Here is a 27,132-nt window from a genome sequence, read left to right on the forward strand (position 1 = left end):
AATTAATTTTCAACCCTGATAGTCCACCATATCTCAGCACCTCTCGCATCACAGTGGAGAGATGCACTTCCGGGTTTCTAATATACAAGAGCATGTCGTCCGCATAGGCCGACACTATTAAGTTATAGTTAGGGGAGCGGAGGCCCCTATGGCCATGATATTCCCTCAGTCTTCTCAATAAGGTCTCAGCTGCTAGTGCATATAATAGCAGGGACAGGGGACATCCCTGCCTGGTGCCCCTTGAAATAAAAATGGGGTCAGAAACCATGTCCCCAACCCGGACTCGAGCTACCGGCAAATTATAGAGCACCCTAACCAGCTGCAAAAAAAACATCAGCAACCCCCACACGACGCAGTACAGCATAAAGAAACAGCCACTCAATACAATCAAACACCTTTTCTGCATCTAAGAAGACCGCAGCAGCAGGGACATCCGGGCGGGTATGTTGAAGGACACCGTCCGGAGGTTATGCAAGAGTGTACGGCCCAGAATAAATCCTGCCTGTTCAGGCCCAATCAACTGAGGCAATAACAGGGAGAGATGGTTAGCTAGATCTTAGCGAAAATCTTAGTGTCCACATTCAACAAAGATAGCGGGCGATAGGAGGAATACCTTTCGGGGTCCTTGTCTGGCTTCAATAAAGTAACAATCAGGGCCTCTCTCATGGTCTGCGGCATAATCCCATCGGCCCCAATCTCCTGGAACAAGGTGGCCAAATGGGGAATGAACAGGTCACTAAAGGCTTTGTAAAATGCCACCGTGAGACCATCCTGACCAGGGGCACTACCCTCCCTCATAGAGGTCAACGCTAATCTTATCTCCCGGTGCTCAATGGGGCGCATTAAGAACTCCCTATGCCAGTTTTTTAACCAGGGCAGTTCGATATATTTTAGGTAGGTACTGGAGTATATACTCATCACTAGGGTAGGCTTTTGAACTATAGAGCTCTTGATAATAATTCCGGAACTGATTAGTGATATCTTTCGGATCGGACCAAGTTGAGCCATCAGTGTCTGATAAACTTGGGATGCCCCTGGATTCTAGCTTTCGCTTTGCCATGGCTGCCAGAACCAAACCCGGCCGATCTGCCTCCTTAAATATTCTAGCTGTAGCATATTTGCCCATCTGTTTTACCTCACTATCTGTGTGATACTCAGCAACCGTGGTTTTCAGGAATTCAAGCAATTGTGGAGAGGACTCCTGTGTCAGATTGTCCTCCAATGCAGGTATCCGGGTTTCCAAAAGTGCCAGCCTATCTCGGATTGAGCGAAGTACACTTGCATGCTTACTGATGGCTATGCTCCTAATATTGGCCTTAAATGTTTCTCATACGGTCGCAAACGAGTCTACTGTACCAACATTAATCGTAAGATATTGCCTCATTTAGTTCTGCTTTAAAAACTGCATCTAGTAACGAGTAGGGAGGGAACCGCCATAAGAAGGGAGGGGGCCCACGCGGAGGGATGGAGAGAGTTAACAAAATAGGTGAGTGGTCAGAGAATGTTCATGCTAATACTTCACAATCCTGAACCGTGGGCATCAAGGCTTGCGAGATGAACCAGTAATCTATGCGTGTTTGTACGTCATGGGGCGCCAAATAGTTTGTGAACCCTCCTCTAGTATTTGAACACACATCCACCATTTGCAATTGTACAGAGACATCAGCAATCGCTCTGGCTGCAACCAATGGAGTTCTCATCGGTCCCTTAGAGCGATCTAGCATTGGAGCCAAGACACAGTTAAAATCCCCGCCCCACACCACAGATATAGGGAAATGTGCCTTAATAGCCCAGAAGAGGGATTGATAGAACTGCGGATCATTATAATTCGGGCCATAGGATTTCACTACAAGTATATCTATATAGGAATTGTAACAGCGGGTGATAACATATCTACAAGAAGGGTCTGCATTACAACATTCAAACCGGAGCTTTGCGCTGGGGTTGACCCAGGTCATAACGCCCCTGGAGTGAAACATGAAGCAAGTGGCATGGAAAACCCCCAAAACACGACTCCCCATCAATAAATTGCAGCTCTGATGTAGGTGTGTCTCCTGCAATAAAGCTATGTCCACCTCCTTCCTCTTTAAATAAGCCAGAATTTTGCGCACCTTTCTATAGACATTAAGAGTAAGACCTCTTACGTTCCACGTCAAAAGTTTCAAACGCTTCCTATGAGCCATATCGTTGTGTAATCAGTATGAAGAGTGAGAAAGTATCTATATTGTACCCACCAGTAAGTGACTGTACCACCCCCCAATTCAAGGAGTAGAAAAATGATGACATGTAAATAGCAAGAAAAAAAATATTGTATACATTCTAAATAAATCCCCACATTACCACCCTCCTCCCACGCCTTGCATACCCCAACTGTGTGGCGGCGACAAGCAACCCTCCCCGTTCCAGAAACCGCACAACATTCACATAAAGAAAAACAAGAAAAAAGAAACACAAAAATCAGTCTCCAGAAAATCATCAATAACAGCGGGTAACGCTTTGGGGCGGATGTTACCCAGCAATCTCAAACTACACTCTCCTACGCTATTCCACCTTTAAGCATACAATAAAGCTTCACTTACAAAGGGTAAACTACTGACGGGGACCAAGCCAATCTACATTTCTACAGTTATCTCTACTCTAAGAATATCTTCAGGGTAACAGTTCTACAACTATCAAAAACCTTCCATCGCTATGAAGAGAAAACCCCCCCTCAGCAACCAGGAAAATCAGGGTAGCATCAGCACATTAAATGGCACTGCAAAGTACAAACGGGGAAACAGTTTGATCTCAGTCCTCTGAGCTCAGTCATTTTCATCAAGATCATGCGGCGTGGCAGCACCACCAGCATCATCTCCGTGGCCCCTCTTGAGCTTGCCAGCTACCTCCCAGGGACTGTGGATCAGAGAAAAGTCTAGGTTTGCCATCAAAGAGAACTTTCAGCTGCGCTGGATACAGCATAGCATACTCGATGCGATGATCTCGCAACTTGCGCTTCAGGGGGACAAATTGCCTCTGGGCTTCCTGCACCTTTATAGTAAAGTCAGGGAAGAGGGAGAAGGAGGAACCCTCATATTGCAACGTGCCAAGGTCTCTCGTCCTGCGCAATGCTGCATCTCTGTCCCGGAAGTTGAGGAGCTTAGCTATAATGGGCGGTGGGGGAGCACCAGGTTGAGGTCTCGGGCCCAGCGAACGATGTGCCCTCTCTACCACTAACATAGCAGAGAAGGTTTCAGCCCCAAGCAGTGTTTTAAGAATTTGTTCAATGAAAACTTCCATGGGACCCGTAGCTGTTGATTTGGGTAGGCCTGTGATACGGAGATTACACCGCCTCGACCTCGCTTCCAAATCTTCTGCCCGGTCTTGCAAAGCAACCAGTGCTTTCTCGACTTGTCGCTGGGCGTTGCTGGTGTCAGTTTGGGCTTCCTCCGTTTCGGTAATATGGCGCTCCGCCATATCTAGGCGCTCCCCATGCCTGTCAACCCTTTCTGCCATTCTGTCCATCCTGCAGGCCAGCGTGTCAATCTTGGCATCTATAGCTGTCAGACTACGCTGCATGGATGCGATTATTTGTTTAATGTCACTCACAGGGTCCTCAGTGAGGTTGTCTGAGTCGGCCATCACTGAATCTGCCGGGTCTTCATTACGCTTCGATTTACGCTGCTCGAAATTGAGCTTCGGTTGAGACTTATCCAGTTTGCCCATAGTAGCGCAGGTTGCGTGTGCGATCTTCATGGTGGGAGTATGCTAAGAGCTAAGTAACTCTGCGCACCAGTTCAGGAGCTCCACAAACTAGAACGTCTTTGGGCACGAGGGGAGGGGCAGAATCGTGATGACCACTGAATGAATGAAACACTTTGTTTATTTAGACCATAGTCTTTAAACACTGCGAGAACCACAATAATAAATAACAAACAATGCGTTAAATATTCCTTATAGTAAAATTCATGATAAAAGTACAGAATCCATATTCATTCCCCAATAGCAGCAACTTTTTAACCCGATAAACTTGAAAATTAAATATGTAGTTATGGTTAAATAAATAGCAGTAAGATTCATTAAAATACATTTTCAATTATGTACCCTTTTTTTTTTTTTTTAATGCAATATCCGCTTCCTTTCCACCGTTGCAACTCATTGCAATTCAGTTCAATAAAATGTATCTTTGTCTAAAATATTTTGCCTAAACTAGGTGGGGAGTCTATAAGAAGAAGAGGGATAGAATTGCTAAACCCCCTTCAATCTGTCCCTGAAAAAGGTTTTTATACTTTTCATAGTTTCCCACAGCAATAACTATATCAAGATGTGTCATTTCTACTAGTAAATCTATAGCTTGGGCTCTTGACCTTATTCCATATTTTAAGAAAATCGGGAATAAAAACCTGATCAGCACTGCCACACCGCAAATATTGCCAAAAAGGTTGTTTGCCTCCCAGACAAACGGCAGCAATGGGACCAGCCGGGTGCAGACCCACACGCAGAGCAGCCAGGCCTCCACCCACAGGCAGGGGCCTAATGCAGAGTAACTACAGCGCCAGCCCCAGTGACACCAGGGTCTGACTCCGTTAACCAGTGCGGATCAAGCAACCCAGGAGCTCAGTGTCCCAGATCTATGCGGGTAACAGCAGGGGTCCAGTTCACCGCCTTACATCAAGATCGTAAGGTGGGTAGTAGAGGCACTCGCGCCCAGCTCCAGTCACTCCCCAGGCCCGTAGCCCACTGCTCATGGGAGTGCGCAACTCACCTTCTGATCCAAGGAGCCCAGGATCGCGTCCATAGCACGAAGCAGCAACATCAGCGAGGGAACGCTGACGGTCCACAGCGCACCCTCCGATTACAGACGCGGCCGGCTCCGTTGGGACCCCGCAGCGCGCACCCTGGCCACGCTACAAGGCCGCGCACCGATGCAAGAAGCGGTGGCCGGGTTCTCCAGGTCAGAGGGCACTAGACAAGAGTGGGTCACGTCGGCAGGCTCAGCAGGTAGCAGGGATCTCTTCAGCAGGCTTTTCACTTCCCATCAGAGCAATAGAAGCAGCAAATTATGCCGAATTGTATTGGTGGATGGCGGAGCTCGTTCATCGAGCGGCCATCTTGCAGCTAGCCAAACTCCGCCCCCCCCAAAATGTTTTAACTCTTTCTTATCATAACGGTCATAAAAGGACATATTGGGTCTCTGTACTTCTAAAGAAGTAGCTATTACCACTATAGTCCCACAAAAAACCCTCCTATCTCCTAATCCTTTCAACATCTATCTTTCCCTATTCTTTAACATCTTTGCCAATCAATATGCCCTTATCCTATCCAACGCTCAAGTGTGCAAACTTTTTTCTGAAGACAACAGCACTGTGGAAGTCTTACAAATGGTACTCATCTTATTTGAGAAGTCGATGGTGATTAACAACATTCAGCTCCATAGTTCAAAAGCTGAGCTCGTAATTTTCAGCTGTAATGTGAGAATTGGTTGGTCCTGTCCCCACCTCAGAAGTCCCTAGGAATAAGATCATTGCCTCAAAAACAGTTAAAAAAAAAGAACTTTGTCTTCGGCTTTGACTAATCACTCAACACCCACACAGGAACAGACATGAGCACCTGCTTTTATCACACTTTAAAACGAAGGCACATTCTTCCTCAATTATATCTGGGTCATAGAGATGTGGTGGTCAGTGCTACCATAAACTCCTGACTTGAATTTAACAACTGATTATATCCTGCTCTCCCCCCCATTACAAATCCATAGGCTGTCCACGGTGTAGAGAACTGTGGTTGGAAACATCAAGGGTGTCACTTGAAGTGCATATATTACCACAGCCAGAATGGCATGTCAATCACTCCATTTTGAAATAGTATTCTCTTTCAACTAGGGTGTATTAGTCAACAGAAAGCAAGCAATTATTCTCTTAACTGCATGACATATATAATTCTTTGTGCGATCTCATCAAGAAGTGTTTTGGCAGGCATCTTCCATTCTCACTATCCCTGACTTTAATGTCGACTCCACAAGTAGCAGAGCTTTTCACTTTCAGTGTCCTATTCTCTGTACGTCACTTAAAATCAATGTTTCTGGCACCCAGTCCCAACGTGTTTTCTAAAGGTCTGTGAAAACATACTTTTTCTAGGTTACCAGGTGTCTGATAAGATGCACACCAAGCGACCACCTTAGATGCTGTGTGTACATTCTTAAATGCAGTCAGCTCATTTCAGTTCAGTTTCGTTGGGCCAGTTTAGATCAACCATCCTTGGCACCTGACTAAGCTTTTTTGAACAATAGCTATTCAATTCCCTCAATTTTTGTGTTTTCCAGATGTTGTGTAGCAATTTTTGTGTTTTCCAGATGTTGTGTAGAGGTTTCCCTGTGGCTTTTGTCGCCTTCTACTTTCATTATTACCTTAAGTCCCATTCTATATAACCTCTCAGATAAAAAATGCATTCACAAATAATTATAACCCACAAGAAATGCCGCCTGGCTTCTCTGACTTCTTCATTCTAACAACCTTACCAAATGTTTATCAGAGGATATATGTTACAGTTTTGTTTTCCATTTGAATCCAACATCTTTGGCCAAAATCTCAACATACAGTATGTCAATCAGTTAGGCATATATTGAAGATACTCAAATTCTGTAGTTCTCCAGTGTTTCTATAATGCACATTAATTGTGACCAGAAGAAACCTCTTGCCCTTCCAATAGCATGTTCGAGACACCATTTTGAGCTGCACATATTTCTTATGCAGTGACAGATTTTAAAGAAACGTTGTCTATGGGGATTGCAATAGGTATATCTCATTGTCCTCAATCAAATCTCCTGCTCTCTGTTCATCCTTGTCTTCACAATTTCAAAAACTGGGATTGGCGGTTAGTTTTGCCAGTAGAATTAGGTAGCAAAAGGAGGTTCTGGATGTACTGAAAGCCAAATTTAAGTGTTAATGGAAGTCCAATTAAGATCTTTTCACTAACTAGGTATACAAAAATAGAATGGGGCTCTTCGGGGGGGGGGGGGGGTGAAAGGTTGCAGTCTTCATAATGCAAGAAGCTGAGTACCCGCTCTGCCAAACAGACCTACCCACAGGGGCAAACAGGCTTTACCAAGGGTACCATGGCTCACCTTTGGTTGAATGGCCTAAACAGCAAGACAATCCTAAGAGAATATATGAAGGTGGTATAGGAACAAAACAACTGAATTGCTGATGAAATCAAGAACGTGAAACTGCACAAAAACTTGAAATAGAATTGAAATCTTCAACTAAATAGTTGGTCATGGGGATTTGGACTTGTGATGTCAAAAACAAAAACCACAATAGGAAACAATAGGGAATGTTTGCTATCTGGAATAGGAGAAAATGTTGAGGGTGCAGAATGGAGAAGCATGTTAAATAGGGGAAGTACTACTGAAATGACTGCTGCATGAGGGTGACTTTTCACACTTTATACATTCGTTGTTGTGTTTTCTAAGTGTGGGTAAAATTGCACAATTTTTTCAATGCGGTATACATAATTGATTTTACATGTAAAACACATGGGCAGCCATCCTGCAAAAACTGTAACGAGGCTTGCCATTGCCCATGGAACATATAGGGGATACCATTTTCTGCCTGAACCAATTCTCCTGCAAACACAATTGCGTGATCAATATAAGTATATGAACCACAAAAATTAAAAATGATACCTGTAGGTCAATAATTGGGATTCACACAAAATTGAATGTACATACAAAGGTACACACAGCCCTGTTTTTCCATGTTTGAACATTAAGAAATGTGCACATGAGCAGATGTTCACATTACATTATTGTACCGCTAATGATTATTTTTGTATTTTTCAAGGTCCCTTTTTTGTCCTTTCAAGTTAACCAGATCGCAGTTTAAGGTCTCAGGTGTCTGCGAATTCTCAATTCCATGAAAGTAACATTTACTCATCAAAGCAATAAATCACCTGTTTGTATTATGCTGCCATTTTAATCTCAACACCTATTTCTCTACATGGCAGCCCCAACGACCATATACATTTGTTTCAGAGGAAGAAATAAATCTGAATGAAAAGCTCTCTGCAATGTCAGCAATAGTATGCCAGGACATATAAGCAAAAGCCAGTATGAGATGCCATTCATCGGACGGGATAAAACTTTCCTTTCCTGACTGGGGCATTTCACCTTTCAAAATCGCTCAATATGTTGATCCCTTGGTCTGGATCAGAACCTCTTGCACAATGTCCTTGCTAATTTATAGCTCCTGCTATAAGATCTTCTGTTGGAATGCTCAACATGATTACAAATAATGGCCATTAAATTAACATAATTTCAGACAACAATTATCCACACATTTTAAACTAATTCTGGATTTGTGTTTATAAAATGTAGAGTTTTTCTGGATTTTAAGGGAATTTTTTTTGTTAATATTCAGTTAAAAAATGGAATGATTGTGTATATTTTGTCTGTCTACACTAGGAAAGCCGCCTGGTGTTTTTTCAAAGAATAAATCCAAAAATGGTTAAATAAAAGCTTCTACAAGAATGTTAGCAACAAAGACAGCTTCCCGAGCACTTGGATAACACTCATTGCATACTTCTTCCTATCACTAGGAAACTCAGTAGTAACCTTGCAGTGCACTGCTAAGTAACCTGGAGCTAAAGAAAATGCACCTCAAAATATGAAATTTCGCATTCTCTGGATCTAAAAGTAATCTACTGTGGCTAACAGATATTGTGGGGATACTCTAGGCAGAGGCTCACATTCTGTAAATCAGTATTCAATCTGCTCCTCATGGGAACAGCCCATGCCAAACTGGCTGTGGTTGCTTGTTTTCTGGTTCCGACTGGACCTGGCCTGGAAGTTTCGGGTGCACTGCTCTTATTGTGGTAAGACTAAGGCTGATTTGAATATAGTTGGGTTCTGTCTGGGGTGGCATACTGGCTAAAAAACAAGGAACTGGATGATGGACAGTGACTGAGATTATTTAAACATTGCACCCATCATTTTCAATATTCCACTCTGCACCCACAAGGGTCAGTGCCTGCTCTGAACCAACGGACGCATCAGCAGACCATACCATAAAGTAGTAATTTAACCATAAGAGTGTAGATGTCTGGCAGACACATAGCAAATATGCATCTTATTTTTCTTGAGCCAACCGAATCAACAAAACTGGATCTCAGATCTAACTTTTGTACCAGAGTGGTCAATTCTAAGGTCCTTGTTAATTTTTGAGTGGGGATAAAATAACAGCAATTATACGTTTTAGGCGATTAAGTTGTGGAAATTGAGCTTACCATGGTATTTTCCACATTATTTCCCACACAGAGACTTCGGGGGGGATTTATTTAGATTTTGTGTTGGGGTTGCATCACAAAAGTGACACAAATCAGTGCAAAATCTTTTTCCCCTTTTTTTTTGCAGCGCTAAACTTGTTTAGCATCAGAAATAACGGAAAAGTAAGGCGAAGCATCGCTTATCGCTGCTTCGCATTACTTTGCGCCATGGGGGCGTACCAAGGGTGGAGCATGGCCGTTCCCATGCTACCACCCAAGGTTTCTCATGCTAAATAACGTAGATTAGGTTTGGCGTCAAAAACTTTGCCCTTTTCAATGCTTTAATTTCTCCTTCCTTTTCCGACTCTGCATGTGCGCATTCCTTTCCAAAATCTGTGCTAGCCAAATGTATACGGCCTAGCACAATGGTGCTAAAGTTTATGCTTGGCGCATGGCAGCTGTAATCAGCGCCGGTGCAAGGGAAAGTGGAGGAGAGAGCCATATCTCTGAAGATATGGCGCTCTCCTGCTCCCTCCCTGTTGCGCAACGCAGCACAGCATCGCGGGGGGCTGCACTGCATACATTTTTTGTGAATCTTCCCCTTCGTCTGCTAGCAGCAGGTGAAACTGTGTGTGGAATACCACTAATCAAAGAAGTTCCTGCTAAACTCATAATTCTGATGAGACTGTTACTCCTGTTACTGGATACATCAGAATTAACGGGCCACTCCTAATGAGGGCCCTAATATCCTTTTGACATGATCACTCTGTCCCTGTCCTGGTGTTAAACGAGCTGTGGAAGTCCCAAGCGTTAGCCGGGTCGGAAGGGTATTCCTTAGCAGCTCAGTTTACAGCGGGAAACACCAGATGTCATTTTAGATTGAATCACACATCTATTTTGATCTGTTCTCCACCCTCCCAGACTAGCTCATGGGAGGTCATGTGAGGACAAGGCTTCCCGAGTGAGGAGCCTGGACATCAATAAAAAGAGGCAAAAAATAGAATGAAAGATCCTGTAGGATCAAAGCCAGACAACAAGCAAGGCAGTTGTTTGCTTTCATTTATGACTCCGAGAGCAGGTGATGTAAGTTAACAATTCGAGAGCCGGAAACTGTTTCCCAGAAATAGTGCTTGCATCAAGCAAGAATCCAAGTTTCACATACCAGTGTCAGATCACAGAGCAAAACATTTGCTGTAACCCCGCATCCATTAACTTAAGAGCATTTAACTGTGTGACTCGTTTGGCAAAAACACATTTTAATCTAGACTTTATTGTGCAGTTGAGTGTTTTTTTGTTAGAGAGAATAAAAATGAAAATAAGGCCATAAAAATTGATCTTGTCTCTTATCGCTCCCTAAACACAAACAAGCAGTCAAAATGGTCTAATTTTTTTTTTTTAATACTCTGGAAATAAAAAGAGCCTTGCACCCTGCTTGGTGTCCACAGGGCAGTGGAATGTGCATTTGAAGTGGTACGCTTAACTCATGTAAACTCAGTAAAACTTTCTATGTCAATGAGCCATATGATTTAGAAAGGCAGAGAAGATCATATCATAAAGATATAAAGTTGCCAACTTTGCACCACATCTGAAGCAGAATTTCAAATTCACACCCCGATAGGTAATACTTACATGTATTTCCCAAAAATCAATGGGGCATATTTACAAGGGCTTTATCTCTGCTTTTTTGGCTTAAAAAGCGGAGATAAAAATATCGCCCTATTTACAAGAGGGTGCTAACATGCATAATCGCATGTTAGCACCCTTTTTCTCGACGCCTCCCTTTACATCTCTAATGAGATGCAAAGTGGGCGTCACTGGGCGTTCCCCAGATGGACTACCTTACAAATATCGCTAATGTTCACATCGCGATATTTACAAGGCAGCCCATAGGATTTTAGCAGACGTTAGATTTTGGCGAAAACTGCAGTTTTCGCCAAAAACTAACGTCTGCTAAAATCCAGACTTACCTATGCTTTACATAGGGGGTGGATTATGCTGATACGACGACAGGTTCGTATCAGCAAGGTTATCGCCGTTTTGCAGGGAACATCGCTGGTAAACCAGCGATGTTCCCTGCAAAATGGCAATAACCTCGCTATCTCTGGAATTTTTATTGCCCTGGAGCAGCGCGTTGTTAATAATGCGCTACCAGGGCGATACATTCCAGAGATAGCCTGTGATAAAAAAGTTATCGCTAAGCACGGCCAGCGATAATGCCCCTAAGTACTCTTTAACCCCACATATTTTAAAGTATTTGAATGCATTTTTTAAGAGAATATATTAGCCCAGAATATTACTTATAACAACATCCATTGTATCAACAAATATCAGAAAGAATTGTTAGGCTGCGGTTACATCAACAACACTTTATCCCGCGGATCATGGCCACCTGTCCCAGTGCCTGACTGGAATATTGGCTTTGACCATTTCCCATCACAGTCTGTCATACCTCATCGTGGTGCTTTCTCCATTTCCACAACCTTTGCCAAATTTTGTGGGTCACCCTACCGTCTCACAAATCAACTTTCCGTTCATCATGCACCACTCTGTGTTGGCTTGTCAGACTTCGAGCATACAAAATTATTTTAGCAGCTGCATAATGCATATTGCCATGGAAGTACAACAGAAGTTTCCCCCATATTCGTGCACCCAGGCAAATGTGCGCTATAGAAGGATCTGCAGATGTTTGTGAGTTCCTTCCTGTAACACCCACTGGCATAGTGAAGATTTAGCACCTGCACAATGCGGAGGGGACATTCCACACAAGCAATAAATGTATATTAAAAAAAACATGTGCAGGTACATATAGGATCACGACCTGTTTAATTCGGCCATCACAAATTTAACAGGATATGTCAAATCCATCTTTTACAGTCCTATTAGTTTTGCACTTTTGGGGGAACTTGATAGAGTCCATCATCTAGTGGCACTGCCAACATTAAAGAAACATCCGCAGGGGCCATGTATGTGTGATGGCGTTTCCAAACAGAGCACCAAGCACTTTCTCCTTATTTGTAAACTGTACATGAATTTTCGTATTGCCTATTTAAAACCTATGTTTTGTAAATATGGGATACGTACAGTTAACCATGCTATGAGGTTAGTTTTTAACTTACAAAACGTCGATATCTGTTTTTTTATTGCCATGTTTTTAACTCAATCTATTAAGGCCAGGAAAAGTATGTGCTTTTAAATTCATTATATTTGTCATTTGTAGTTTTTTATTTTTTTTAATTTTAATTTTAATTTGTTATATATGTAATATTGAAATGTATCCTTTATTTCATTATTGTTGTGCTTTTATGGTCATTTTACATGCACCGAATAAAGCTTCATGAATTGAATTGAATTGAATTGAATTGATAGAGACTAGCCAAAATTGGAGTTTTACATGTCTCTTAACAAGGAACACGGTTATCCTAGAAAGATGAAGAGGCATTTTTTAACTCACATAGATATTCAGTAGCCTGAAAAAATACAAATACACTCTGTAGTTACTCCAATAATGGAGCTTAATACCTTAAGGTATATGAAGCCACTTTCTTCTAAGATGGCTTCGTAATGGGGCGTGGCCACGGCAGTAATGAAGTTGGAAGCTTAGTCTGGAACTTTGACGCCTCTGGCGCACTGGTGCCAGGATCCTGCGTCTACAGCCCCAGCCTTGTTCTCCCCGTCACTGCCTACCAGTCGGGGGGAGCTGAGGGTGTTGCTAAGGAACCGTGGAGCCCATGGTGCCTTTGGGGCCATGATTACTGGGCTGGTCATGGGCAGGCTCAGACGAGGAGGAGGCTGGAGTGAGGAGCAGGGCCATACCGGGGCTTTATCCGGCTCCTGCCTGCTGCCGATGTGTGCAGGCACCCAGTGGTGGCGGAGTTTCCCATTATAACTTCTTGGGGAGGGGCAGGTTTAAGTATATGGTTTAGGCGGGCTATGCATCTGGAGCCCGTGGGTTTGGCATTTTGGTCCATAGTCCACGCCATGCCAGATAACTCAAACGTGGGCTGATTCATCTGGTTGTTGGGTGGTGGAATGCGGCTTATGGAATGGGAAGTGCCTGATAGTGGCTTCCTGATTTTGAAGGGCCTGGCCTGGAGAGCATTGGCAAATGGATCACTGACTGCCCAGAGACTGTGTTGTTAGTGGGGGGGCCTCAGCCTGAGCCTGCATGGGGCTGTGAAATGCATGTTGCAGATAGGGGGCCACCCAGGGATGATTTCTTTCTTTTCTGAGGGCCATGGAGTTAGAGGACCTGTGACGGGTGACGCAGCCGGGGACTGGCAGTTTTCGCACACAACCAACATCTCTCACTCACTAGCCCACCTCAATTATTTTCTGGTACCTGCGTCACAATGTTCTAGGTACGGGAACACCACCTACTTGACATGGGGCACTTAGGTTCACTCCCCAATTGTTATGGAGCTGTGGGCTCCTGGGCCCTATCACAGTTCTGGCTGGCATTTGTACCCGTGGGAGCTGACAGACTGGAATACTTGCCACCGCTTTTCGGAGGTGCCAATACTTCCGGGAAAATGAGGGGTCGGTGTCTTTGGGAATGGTACTCTCGGAGGCGTATAAGACGATGGTCCGGGCCAGCTAAATGCACATGTGTTGGGGAAGAATAGGGAGAGACATCAAAAAGTGCTGGGGCTGGAGAGGGAGTTGTCATATGGGGTGGCTGAATATGTGGAGTGACCAGACCCAGAGTATGATTGATGTTTGACTCAGATGTGGGAGGAATATAGCTGGCTGGTCCACCAGGAGAAGAGGACCCTTTACTGGGCAAGTCAGAGCAGGCTCTATGAGGGTGGGATGAAAGTGGGAAAGCTGCTGGCCTGGTTGGCCAGGAAGGAGGAGGGCCAATGCTGGATCCTGCCGGTCTGCACACCAAGTGAAGAGAGGGCAGAAACACCTGTGGCAACAGCCTAAAACTTTGCTTGCTATCTTCACACTCTTTACACCTTCTGCCTCTTGCAGGAGGTGGTGGAGAGTATGCAGGTATGTGTGTGTGATCTCCAAATGCCTTTTTTGGGCAGGGAGGTCTGGGAATATCTTGAGGTTGGGATCACAAAGAAAGAAGTTGTTGAAGCCCTGGCCCAGCTTAAGAGTGGGAAGACCAGAGGTTATAATGGCTTTCCTTCAGAGTTTTTTCAGGGTGTGAAAAGGAAGGTGCTCAAGCCTTTGCATTCTCTGTTCTGTGGGGCTCTGTTGAAAGGTGAGCTTCCCCAGGATCTTTGGAAGGCACAGGTTGTAGTGATCCATAAACTCGGGAAGACCTCAGCATACTGCACCTTGCATCAGTCAATTTCCATACTGAATGTGGAAACTAGGCTGCTTGCTAAAATTTTGACGAATCACCTATCGCAAGTGATAAATGGAGTGGTTGCTCTGGGTCAATCAGGGTTCATGCCACATAGTTCTATGCACCACAGTATCTGGTGGGTTTTGAGCTGCCGGGCTCAGTGGCTCAATATCGAGGAACTGGTCTTCTATTGGCATTGGACGGCGAGAAGGCATTTGACCCCGAGCATGGCCCTACCTGTGGGCCCTTCTTGAGCTTATGCTCTTCAGTTCTGCATTACAGGTATGGGTACAGCTCTTGTACTATACACCAAGGCCGAGAGTGTGGCTGAATGGGGTACAGTCAGAGGATTTTTGATCTGTTTCGATGAGAGGAACGCAGGGAGGGTATTGTGTAACTTTTATGGAGTCATGGAGCCCTGATGGCAGCTGCCCCTGTCCTTATTGGGTAGGACAACCCTGTGCAAAATGATTTATCTCCCGAAGATCCTTTATGTTGCACAAAACTCACTGTTTGTGGTTCTCGACTGGTTTTTTCATGTGGTGGAGTCATAGGTTTAGGTCCTTCTCTGGGATGGGGTTGTCCTGAGGATAGCTCTTGAGACAGTGATGAGGCATTGCTCTTCCGGATCTGCAGTTGTATTATTGGGTGGCCCGCTTGTTGCTGGTCAATCACTGGACATTTTTTAACTGGAGGGAACAAGCCATGAAGGCCGACCAACGGGTATTGGAGCAGCATGGCTTCATGCAGTGAACATATGGAGCCGGGAGAGTGTCAACCCTACCGGAGCCGACTGCCTTGGTGTTGCAAACCTAGTGGCATGCAATGGGCAGACTGGGCTGAGTAGGTTGCTTAATTCTGGAGACACCGCTGTGGGGTTTGGGGGCATTGGCTAAGCTCCTCAAAGTGTCAGGTCATAAGCACTGGGATTTGATTGGCATCTCCAAGGTGGGGGATCTTTGGTGAGGCACGGAATAGCTGTCATTTGCAGACCTGCAGAGCCAATATGAGATGCCAGGGGGGCATTATCTGCGATACAGGCAGATTAGAGCTTTCTTGAGGCAGAGGATCCTTGTCCACAGGACTTAGAGGACGAGAGCCCTTTTGTCTATCAGGCGCTATATTCCCCACCTTCCATAATGCTGTCTGGCTGCTATATTCCACACTACTTAGTAGTGGCTTTGGAGGTATACAGACAGGGGGGCACATGCTGTGTCCCCCTGAATGTATCCCTATGGTGGGGAGGGCATAGGGTTCATCTAGGGCTCCCTTTGTCCCTCCACCACCAGCCTTTTCATGGTGGCAGGGGGGGACTTCTAATATGCTAAGCAGGACTGCACCAGTCCCGCTGGGCATACTGCATTGTGGTGACCCACCTCCAGGCAACGACTGTTCCCTGGCACAGCCGTCGGTCCTCCGCCACAATGATTTTGCTAGTTGTAATGCAAAAGATGAACCACTGCTACTGCGCGTCTGGCAATTGCAAGACTGCCAGATTCCTAGTCAAGCCCTTAATGTTTAGCCTCCAATATTACATTTTGCTTCTTTTTTTGATAATCAATTTTATTGGTTTTTAACAAACACAGTAATTCAACAGACACAATCGCTCTGTATAGCACTGTCGCCAACCATGGCGCACCCAAGTTGTCTCACTCAAGATGACCCATTGTTCAATGAACATTTTGCTTCTTTTTTTAAATGCACATTATTAGTTTGTTAATAGTACTTAATTTTCTAAGCAGCTGCGGACCTCTTGAGTAGGTTTTGTGGATCCCCAGGGGACCCTGGACCACAGGTTAAGAACCACTGGCCTAGGCTACAAAACACTTAAGGGGCATGTGCTTTACAGAGCATGTCTGTGACCTGCCAGAGGCCAGATGAAGATAAGCTGTGTGCTGCTCTTATTTCTGGCGCCCAGCATCTGGGTTTTGTAACCTTCACTTTCCTGTTGTGCAGGTATTTTAGATCTTTCATTTCTCGTGTCTAATGCTGACATGGTGTCAGTGATGAAAAAAAGAAAAACTACCACCACTTATTGCTTAAAAGTGCTTTAGGCCAAACTTGAATTCATGTCAAACAAATAATGCAGGATGTCTGGCTTCAGGAAGTGGACATGAGGATAGAGCTGTGACTGCTCAATCTGTGGAACAATCTGGAAATGTTGAAAAAGTGACTAAAGTGATGATCTCCATTCCTTGCAGTAACAGGTGTTTGGGTTGGTTATCTTAGTATTAGGGTGACAGCTTAATTACCGGAGGGCCCACTAATAAGCCTATTGCTAGAGCAGTTGTGCTTAATACTGCTAGCAAGTATGAAGCCTCAAAGTACTACTTCCTGTTTGAGATGTCAAAGTGCTCAGTGCAATTTAATACATTTAATAGTGAGTGTGACTGCAACTTCGCAAATTCTAAAATATTTGATCCCTCCTGCACATGGTCAGTGTGTCCCAGTTTGGCAGCATCTTCTATTCACTTCAATAGCCTGTTGTGGTACTGTGACATAAATACATCCTTGGTTTCTGTTCAGTTATTGGCAAAGAATATCAGATAGGTTAACACTTTTAATTCAAAGGGGTAGAGCTACTGTGCCCTAAGCTGTAATTGGCACAACTTAATGTGAAAGTCCAATCAGTGATGCTGGCATTAGCCCCACACAGATTAGAGGGGGAATCCCAGCTGCTGCAAAATGTCTCAGATGGTGTAAACTGACTTTATAGTGACTGTTGCGCAGTCCTGTGTGTATTATGTTTCATCATGTGCAATCGTGTTAATAGTACACTGTGCAATCCCAAAATAGATGGTCACGCCAACATTTGAGCAACACAATAAAGAAGTCAAACTTCAAAGCACACAATAATGAAGGCAGTGGCTCAGAAATTATAGTGCTTCAGAACATCTGAAATTCAGGAATTCATTTTTTCAAAATCTTAACTTAATGTGAAATTACAATCTTAAAATGGCACCTAAAACTTACACATGCAATCACACATCAGTTGAAGAGCATACCATATAAGAATACCATATATGAATCTAGTGTGGACTTTGTGGTGGCTGGGGACTATGTGTCCCAGATCGCTCAGCGAGAGGAGGAGCCCTGTTTCCCTATCCCACGCATGCTGAAAAATGCTGCTTCCCTTCCGCGGGGCGGGCCATGCACAAGCGGTGCCCTGGCAAATCCCTGGCCATCTGTGCCTGTCAGAGACCGGAGGAGGCAGGGCCTGGCCCTCCCTCTTGGTCTTCTGGCCTTGGATCACTGGCTAGAGACAGATGTTGCTTCTGTTGGACACACAGCTATTGAGGAGCCGGGGGGCTCGAACTCCAACATAAGGTAGACCAGGCAGTTGTCTATCTTGCTGTTTGACGCTTATCAGATTATTGCTTCTCTTCTACCTCCCACCCCATCTGGTCAAGTCTAGGCAATATCTGCTACAAGTTTTTATTCTGCTGCCATGTCCTGATTTAACCCCGTTTTCAGCATGGAATTTGGGTTCTTATGGAGAAACGTAAGATGGTTGTGGCAGCTCCCGTGGCCCCGGCGACAACCACAATGGACTCCTTTTTACAGGATGCAGTGGGGTCTTAGTTAAAGAGATAGAGTTGTGGCACAACAGCTCTTCCTTTTCCGGCTAGTCGTCTGCTCCCCTGTTTATCTAGTCCCTTAAGAGGTCCAGCTTCATGCAGCCTGGAGTTGGTAGAATTGGTTGAGTCAGTCGGGGTCCTCACCCCCACCCACTCCTGGCCAGGAAGCAGTTGGGATACCAGGCGCACTTGACATTACGGATGAGGCTAGCAGGTTTAAAAAGGCATCAGTGTTCATGTCCAGTCATAGCAAGAACACTACCAAGCCACATCAAATCAGGGGGTATAAGCGATGGTCCTGAGATAGGGGCTAAAAGAAAGTGTTCCCTAACAGGGGGTAAGGCAAAGAGTCCCAGGGGACAGGCTCTGTTGTCTAACACATTTGGTGCACAGGCCCTGTCTAAGGCGGATATGGCAGCCATGATGGAAGTGTTTGTGGGTTCCTTATTGGCAGGAATAGACTATTTAAATCTGAACCAATCAAGCAACGACTGCCCTCGATCAAGCAGGAACTCTTTAACCTGACCCAGCATATTCACAGGGGTAGCTATGCAACCAAACATGGTCGTGTGGCCATACTTGGTCGTATTGGCAATGAGGGTTTTAGTAAGCCTGGGCCATGTACTGTAAATCAGGGGAACTTATCCCCCCTCGAACTGCAGGAGAGCACTCTCCAACCCACACAGACCCTCCCACTTCTAGTCTCAAAGAAAAGGTCAAAGGGGGAAGGATTTTCCTTTGAGAACCCCAGGATGAAGGACCAGTCTGGCATCACCAAGACCACAACGGGGGAGTGTGGGATAGGAGGGGAAGTCACCCTAATGATTGGAATGCCAGGTACCCAGGGTCAGAGCCCAATTACTCTTCACCTACCACGGGAATCTACACCATATGTTGTGGTCTTGGGGAATTTACCCATGCTGAAGCCAGGTGTTACATAGGACTTTCACCAACTGAAGAACAAAGTATTGTATTGGCTGAACACCAGTATGATCTTGGGGATAAGAGTGGAGAGATATATTAACATGGTGTGTAGAGTTGCTTGGGTAGTGGGGTCGAAAAAGAATTGTGGTGGTGGCTGTGTTATAATCAACTCTTCAGTAGTCCTCAATGCGGCGAACTCAAGCACCTCCTTAGGTCCTGCCACGTCTATCCTGGCCCTCCCCTGGGCTTTTTTTATAGACACTTGAGTCCTGCAACATCTTCTGGATTATGGTGCCCCAGGAGGCTTCCCAGTCAAGCTAATCAGGAGTGGCAATTGGGAACTCCGTCTGTTCCCCTTTCAAATGCCTTTGCCACCCTGGGGTTTCTGGATAACTGTGATTGACTCCCAGCGAGAGCACCCATGAAAATGACGACTCCTATTTCACATGCCACTCCTATTCATCAGTTTGACCAAGGTTCTTCTTTAGGTGCCAGTTCTATGGATGGCAATCCCTGTAAATTTATTTCATGGAACCTAGCAGGACTGGCATGCAAGTTCTTCGACCCACGATGGTGTTGTCTTGTAAAGATGTTTGATGTCATATGTTTGCAGGAAACTTGGGCTATCTGAAATTCATTTTTTATGAAGGTGTATGAGTCCTTCTTCATGCCCGCTACCCCTTCGAGAGCTGGTCTATCTAAGGGGTATCTGATTGTTTATGTTTCTCTGATGGTGAAGTGTAGTATTGCAGTGTTGGCAACAGATAACCCATACTTGCAGTCTCTTTTATTTTCAAGTTTGTCCTGTAAAGTTTTAACTTTCATAATGCCACATCGTCTCTTCCAGAGGTTTTTAAAATCTCCTGGTTGGTTGCATCTTTGAGCAATCTTAATGCCTCAATCCTTCAAATGATGCAACTTTTGCTGGTTGGAGACTTTAATATCCCTCTATGTGGGACTCCAAGACAGCTGGGCCCGGGGGCTCTCGGTTTTCCGCATCTATCAGGGACACATTTAGAACCTACCTGCCAGGGGATAAACTGAATTCCCTAGTGAGTGAATTTGATCTTTCTCCAGCAATGGGCAAATTGGACTCAGGACGTATTTAATATTATTTCTACTTACCAAAGGAATGGTAGTGATTCATTCATTGATTTTATTTTTGTCTCTACCTCCCTTTTTTACCTTATATCGGAATTCTCCATTGAAGCGAGCATCCATAGTGACCATAACCCTCTATGCAGTGGTGGCGATGCAGCGAGCGCAAGGTAAAACGTTTTATTTATTTACTTACTTTACTCCTGGCAGTCATATGTCTGACTCCACTACTCCCCACCCTGCCCCTCCCCCGCTTACCACACCGCCCCGCAGCACTCCCTCTGCGAGCCGCCACTACCTCTGTGTCTTAAAGCTAGCTGGCCCCTACTAGCCCAGAACAAGGGGGGGGGGAAGGAGGGGATTATTGAATGCCACAGATGGTAGTAGAAGACTCAAATGGGCCCAGATCATCCCTGATTCTTTCCATGAGACCTTATCAGCCAAATGTCATAAGGAGTCATAGACATGCCTGGCTGTGCAGCCAGAGCCAGGTGAAGTCATTAATGCCTTTGCAGCTATTTCCCACTCCATAGCTGATTTATTGAAGGCTCCTGCCCCTAAAGGGCACCCAGACCAGCCCCAAGATGGTTTGATTTTCCCAGCTTGTGTGAGTCTAGGAAGCAAAAAGAAGCACTACGCGCTATTCCAAGAGATATTTGCTTAGTAAGAACATGTAAAAAGCAGTATTATGAAGCTCTGGTTAAGCAATAGAAGGCACTGAAGAGGATGCCTGGAGGGAGCTTATCGAGGCCAGTACCCTCAAGAGTAGAACCAGGTTTTGAGGCATTGTTAATAGCCCGTTCCTGGCATTGGACACAGTAAATGTCCTTGATGCCCATCTCACTGAGAATGAATGGGTTAGCCATTTGGAGGTTATGTTTCGGTGCCCACCTGTTCAGTGTGCCCCCTGTGGAGCAGGAGTGGGGAAATCCACCTTGTCTGTTTCAGAGGCGGAAGTTAGATTGGGTATAGTTGGGTTGACTCGTAATAAGGCCCCAGGACCAGATGTGATTTCTCCCGACCTCTACATTTCCAATTTGGTGCTGTGGGCCCCCATCCTCACCTCAGTCATCAATGCGGCTGTCAGAGTTGGTCCTCCGGTTACTTGGGCCATCTCTACCATTGTTCTTGTTTTTAAAAAAGGGAATAGAGACAGTACACACTCTTATAGGCCAATTTCCCTGTTGGATTTAGTGGTCAAAGTGGTCTGGCATATTTCACTGGACAGGTTATTTAGTTGGGCTTCTGACAATAACATCTTCTCAGATGTTCAGTACAGTGTTCGTCAAGGTCAATCGACTGTGGGCCAATGCCTGAACTTGTTCATGATTCTCAACAAGTACACAGTTGCCCGTCCTGGTACTATTTATCTGTCCTTTATGGACCTGTCTGCCATGTTTGTTAGTGTGAATAGATGCATGTTGTGAAAGACCATGCTATCTATGGGGGTGCACAGGGACATCATTCTTTTCCAACAAGATCTCCATTGAGATAAGAAGGCGGTGGTTAGATACTCTAAATATTTGAAAGTAACTCAACTGTTCTCTATACATAGAGGGGTCTGACAGGGTTGCATGTTTGCCCCTTTTCTGTTTAATTTATATGTAAACAATTTAGAGAAGGTAGTACTGTAGACTAAGGTGTATTAGCCTCAGTTGGAACAGCGTGGCCTTCCTGTTCTTCAGTACGCAGATGACGCTGTCTTGATGGCCAGGACTGAGAGGGGTTTGCAAAAGTTACTTAACTCCTTTGTTCACTTTATGGAAGAGCAGAACTTGTTGGTCAACAGCTCAAAATCCTATGTGATGCAAGAAGGTTCTCGTTAGAGCAGGCCCTATACTTTTAAGGTTGGGTCCACCTCAGTCCCTAGGACGTGTGTTTTCTCCTATCAGGGGGTCCCGTTGGATGCCAAGATGAACTGGGGGCCCTTAGAAATTCATAAGAAAAGTAACCTTACTTGGGCGAATGCAGCTATTTTTAATTTTGCCTACAGAGTAGGCAAAAGACTGGTTGGGGCAATATTGCTGCTCCATAAGGCCAAGTGCATCACAAAAGTGTTGTACCGTAGTGAAATCTGGGGCTATATTGTCCTTGATGATCCGCAAACAGCTTTTTGGGACAGCTCATAGCTGTGCCTCAGGGTACCTCTGGGTACCTCCACATTTAATGTACACGAAGAGCTTGGTATGGCCTATCTCACTGATCTGTTGGCTTTACGCCCCCTCTCATTACGGTTAAAAATCTGGACCAGCACGGGGACTTCATTAAAAAATATATCTTAAAGGACTGTATACCCCTTGACCATGCCTCCCATATTCCGTGGCTCAAATACATCAGGGAGTGCTTTGTGAATCTGGGAAGAGCAGATCTTTTTTTAATCCAGAATCGAGCAACAAGAAGGACCTGGTCGGTATCAAGGAGGCCTTTTTTAGACAGCAGTTACTAGCTAGGGAAGAGAAGGAGCTATTTAAGCCTAGTGTACGTTGTTTTATCATCCTAGGAAGAACGCAGATGATCGAACCTTACATATTAGGGTTTGTGAATTTTTAAGATTGCTTTTTATTGACCAGGCTCCGGTTTGACCTTTTCCATCTTCTTCTCGCCCCCCCAAGGTGGTAGTAAAGGGACAGAGGCTGTTGCCCTGTGGCTGCAATGGTAAGTCTCCACATGACATGCTTCATTTTTGATGTTCTGCAGTTTCTATGACCTACTCAGGAAGTCCTTTATCATCCCGATTTTGAAAAGTCTACTTTCAGGCAAGTGCATCTCGCTTACATTTTTTTATTAATTCTTAAGGGCACTAAAGTTTTTTATGTGCTTAGCTTTTTAAAATCTGCAGTCAAGCTTAGATCTAATTGTGATTAATCAGCGTGAAATTAGTACACTATCTATGGCACAATGCACTTAATAATGTTTTTCACATTTTACCTGTTCATTATTTGTTTATACCGGATGAGACTAGTTGTGTTTATTTAAGCCACTTTTTCTTATGTGAGTCTGGTGCTCTTTGTATCTTGTCTTGCACACACAGTAGCAATTACTATTTTAATTGGAACGTTTTTATTCGAGGAAGTTCTTATTTGTATTTAAAGTGTGTGCTTTTATGGTTTTTGTGAAAGAAACTAAATAAAGATAAAGACTTATTGCTGTCAGTAATGGTGTACACTGAATACACTGACATAAGTGTGTTTTGCAGGTGCTTGTTATTTTATCGTATGTTATATGTAGATGAATCCCAAACAACACCAGAAAGACCATCACTCAAGCCCTCGTCACCAACCACCTCGAGATGCCCTTAATGGCATCTCCACCCAGCTCCTCAGAAGACTCCAGACTATACAGAGTGCTGCAGCCACACTCATCTTGGACCTCCCCAAACTAACCCACCTAAGAGACCTCCACTGGCTCCCCATCCAGAAAAGATGCCAATTCAAGCTCCTTACCCATGCCTATAAAGCCCTCCATGACCTAGGATCTGCCTTGCACAACCATCACCTGAACTTCCACCAATCTACAAGACACCTGATCTCCTTTTCATTCGGCCTCGCACACACACCCGCATCTGTCACAGTGGTGGCCACTGCTTCTCCTACATCGTTGCCAAGACCTGGACCGACCTTCCCCTCCGGCTCCGTACAGCCCCCTTCTGGCAGCCTTCAGAAAGAGAATGAAGACATGTCTCTTTGATGGAGACACAGTGCCAAGACACCTCGAAGGGTGACAATCCTGCGTTTTACAAATGCTGTTTGATTGATTGATTGATATGTGTTTCTGTGGCACTATTTGGTATTTGTTTAGCTTCACAGCACCATCCTAGGGCATTGATCATTTGAAAATTGTACTTTGTTTGCCCTCTGGTATACATGACTACACCAGTGTCTAGTACACTGAGCAACTGTGCATCTCTGAGGCTGCATCTAGTTTTTATGGCAGATCAACTGGCTGTGCCCTCGGTGTGAAAGTGTCAATATGGGAGGCTAAACACTCCCTGCAGTGGGTCTAAAATTTCGACTAGGCTATCACGAGAGACTAGGGCAATCAAGGAACTGATACCTTTCAGAAAAGCCTCAGAGGCCTGAATGTTTGCCCAATAAATGTTCATTTCGAGACGATACGTTTCCGTTAAAGATTATTGGGGACTATGATACCTTTAAGATAACAGCAGAGCTCTAGAAAGAGCTCACAAATGCAAATACAGATATGCGCAAAATAGGGAAGGGTGCTTGCAAAGGCTGAATGGGAAATTACCATTGAATCCTTAATCTTCGAGTCAATGCGTTTCAATTTTTGTATTTTGTATTCTAAAATTCTATTATTTATACATTCTATTATGTGCACATCTGTATGAATGACGTAACAGAAAGTACTTTCAGTTATTGTGCGGGTTGGAGCGCCCTTGAAGTGTATTATTTCGCTGACTGAAGTTTCGTCTTTTGTTCTCTTGCTTTTTTTTATTGTTTATTCCTATTTCTTTGCAAACATCAGTGTATGTGCCCGCTCACCATTGTAATGGGGCTGTTATAGGCAGAACTTTAAAGCTATTCAGTTAATTTATTTGAGAAATGCCTCTGTTGCTTCCTGTCCAGCAAACACGCCGAAACTCAAGTACATTGTAAAACAAAGTAGCAGTTTTATCACATTATAATTACCATTCTTTAAATTAATACAGCAATTTCACAGAGTGTATTGAATTATGAACAACCCGAATGGACACAGCAAGCACAAAACCTAGATTTAAGTTTAGAGCAACAACAACCAAGAGCCTGTAAAATTGGAAGACTAAAAAAACACAGTAAAAAAATCCATAAGTACTTGCCTCAGCTTTCCTGATTGGACGCCTCCAGGCAGAGCTACTGTAGCGGAGTGAGGTCTGTTCAGCTGTTTGTAGTGTCGAATACTTGGTACCTTGTCGCGTGTACAAGTATCAAATAGAAGTTGAAGTGCCAAAAACACAAAAGTGGATGAAGCTACAGGATGACGCAGCAGACGGTCTACTGCTTCCAAGGGGGGCACGCGCCCAAATAAGAAACATGCCTTTGTTTCGTCACACATTCTCTTGCATTTATTGGACAGTCAGTAGCCGCTCGTATATCATAAACTGTCTCCTCATAAAGGACGCCATTGCTTAATTTTGTCGCGGATCAAAACTGGCAAGTTAAAGGCTACTGCATAATTATAGCAACCTAGCGTAATGACATAGAAATGGGAAATGGCTTCACGAGCGAAGATGATCTGGCTGCATCGTGCATGCTGTGCATCTGCACTGACCATTTACGCGCACCACTGCTCTTAACAAAACACACTTTCCCTGTAATGGCAATTAACGGAAAGCACTGATTGTTCTGCATTGCCTACATAGTCTGTCAGGGGACAGCTGCGTGGTGTGGCATAGCCAGCATTACTAGGCTGAATCCGCGCCCAGAGTGATTCGGTGCCAGCATGACCAAAACTGGACGGACTTTGCAGAACTATTGACTAGAACTTTGAAATGCGCGACACGGGTTGACTGAAGGCGGAAAGAGAAGGTAATAGAGTGAAAATCTTTGTATTTTCAGGTATTTCATGACCTATTATTCCATCGAATGTATGCCATACGTTTGTTTTGACATATGTTTTGACAGAAGCTATAGATTTGTTTTTCAAGTTTAGAGTTGGATTAAAATGCAAATAAATCGAATTATTGTTGTGGACTGCAATTAGTTTGGATTTATGTTACAGTGAATTGTTCTTTCTGTGTAAGCTTTCGAAGTGGTGTTTTGTTTGAAATGAGTTTTTCATAAGGAAATTCATGTTAGCTCCCTGGATGTCCCGTTCCTTGCTGCTTTCATACTTCGGCGGTAGCATTCCTAAATGGAGGCGAGCCCCCAGTAAAATCAACACCCAGCTCTGGGTTCAGTGTCTCCCTCTTCTCTGCAGGCCTATTTTTAGGGCTGCCTTGACAGCGCACCTGTCTGCAAGACCTATGGTCTTCAATTTGCAAAGAGTTTGTTTTCGGTCAGCCAGGTTCAGACATTGGCTTATTTGGGTCAGTCGCGTTCAGCTAATGCTTTATGACTTTGTCAATCGCATCTTGCATCCACTCCGGGAAGTATGCATCCTTCATCTCATGGTAATGGGGTATTTGGTGTACCAGTTCACCTTCTAGGTGATTCCTTTCAAATGTGCGATTTGCATTATTTTCACAACGTGACAGAGAATAGTTGGTGAATACAGTAGCCATTTAGGAAATCCGCCTTGCAATCTATTAAAATTAATGAGAAATAATATTTAATGTTGTGTTTGAATTGCATATCTTTGCATTTTCAAAAAAAAGCTAAAAAAAATAATTGAGCACAGAATTTAGCCAGAATATTTTTAGTGTTCTGCTTTTTTAAGTCATTTTTATTTTGCCTTTTGAGAGGTTTTGAGATGCAATCTTGGGGTACATTATCCCTAAAATTACATTTGAGAACATTCCGATGCAATATACCTTTACATTCGAAAATCTGGGTATCTTAAACACTAATATGATTCCAATCCTGACACAGAACTATCGGATGTAGTTGATGTTTTTGAGCCTCCAAAGTCCTAAACTAACCTGAGGGATAGACAATGAGTGGCTTGACCACTACTCAGTATGTTTTTTCTGGGTTTGAATATTCTTTGGGTATTCATTTTTTCTTGTTTGTCTCTGAGTAATCTGCTGTTACTTGTGCCGTTACCCATTCTGAGTATCTTCTTTGATCTTGCTTTATAACATTTTCGTTTTTTATTTGATATCGTTATCTTTTTCAGTAGAGTATGTTAACTGGTAAGGGGCTATTTCAGAAAACTTCACATTTGCAACAATTTATTAAAAAGCCAAGTTTTTATGTTTACTAAAACATAAGTAGATTAGATTCAGTTTTCAGTCTGAAGGGGTGAGAATTTAAGAAAAAGGAACCTTCAATAAGAAAGGCTTTCTGCCCCGATTTGATAACTTGGGTTGTAGTACTATAGTCACATGTTTGAGGCAGA

At 44.1% G+C, this 27,132-nt stretch overlaps 1 protein-coding gene and 1 long non-coding RNA gene across 4 annotated transcripts in view; one reads left to right on the forward strand and one right to left on the reverse strand.

The window, feature by feature from the left end:
* The window catches only part of C9H14orf180 (chromosome 9 C14orf180 homolog), a 229,619-nt gene extending 204,121 nt beyond the window's left edge, over positions 1-25,498 (reverse strand). The window contains exon 1 of one of the 3 annotated variants that reach the window (XM_085626267.1): positions 24,953-25,498. The gene's annotated coding sequence lies outside the window, so the exon portion shown is untranslated. Of the gene's footprint in view, positions 1-24,948 lie in introns of all 3 variants that reach the window. The other 2 variants (XM_085626268.1, XM_085626266.1) reach the window with 2 other exon arrangements.
* LOC146798912 (uncharacterized) overlaps positions 25,297-27,132 on the forward strand; it is a 244,806-nt gene continuing 242,970 nt past the window's right edge. Inside the window, exon 1 of the long non-coding RNA XR_014968793.1 lies at positions 25,297-25,661. This is a non-coding gene — a long non-coding RNA (uncharacterized LOC146798912). The remainder of the gene's footprint in view (positions 25,662-27,132) is intronic.

This window comes from Triturus cristatus, chromosome 9 (genome assembly GCF_964204655.1).
Source record: "Triturus cristatus chromosome 9, aTriCri1.1, whole genome shotgun sequence".
In the NCBI taxonomy this organism is placed as follows: Eukaryota; Metazoa; Chordata; class Amphibia; order Caudata; family Salamandridae; genus Triturus; species Triturus cristatus.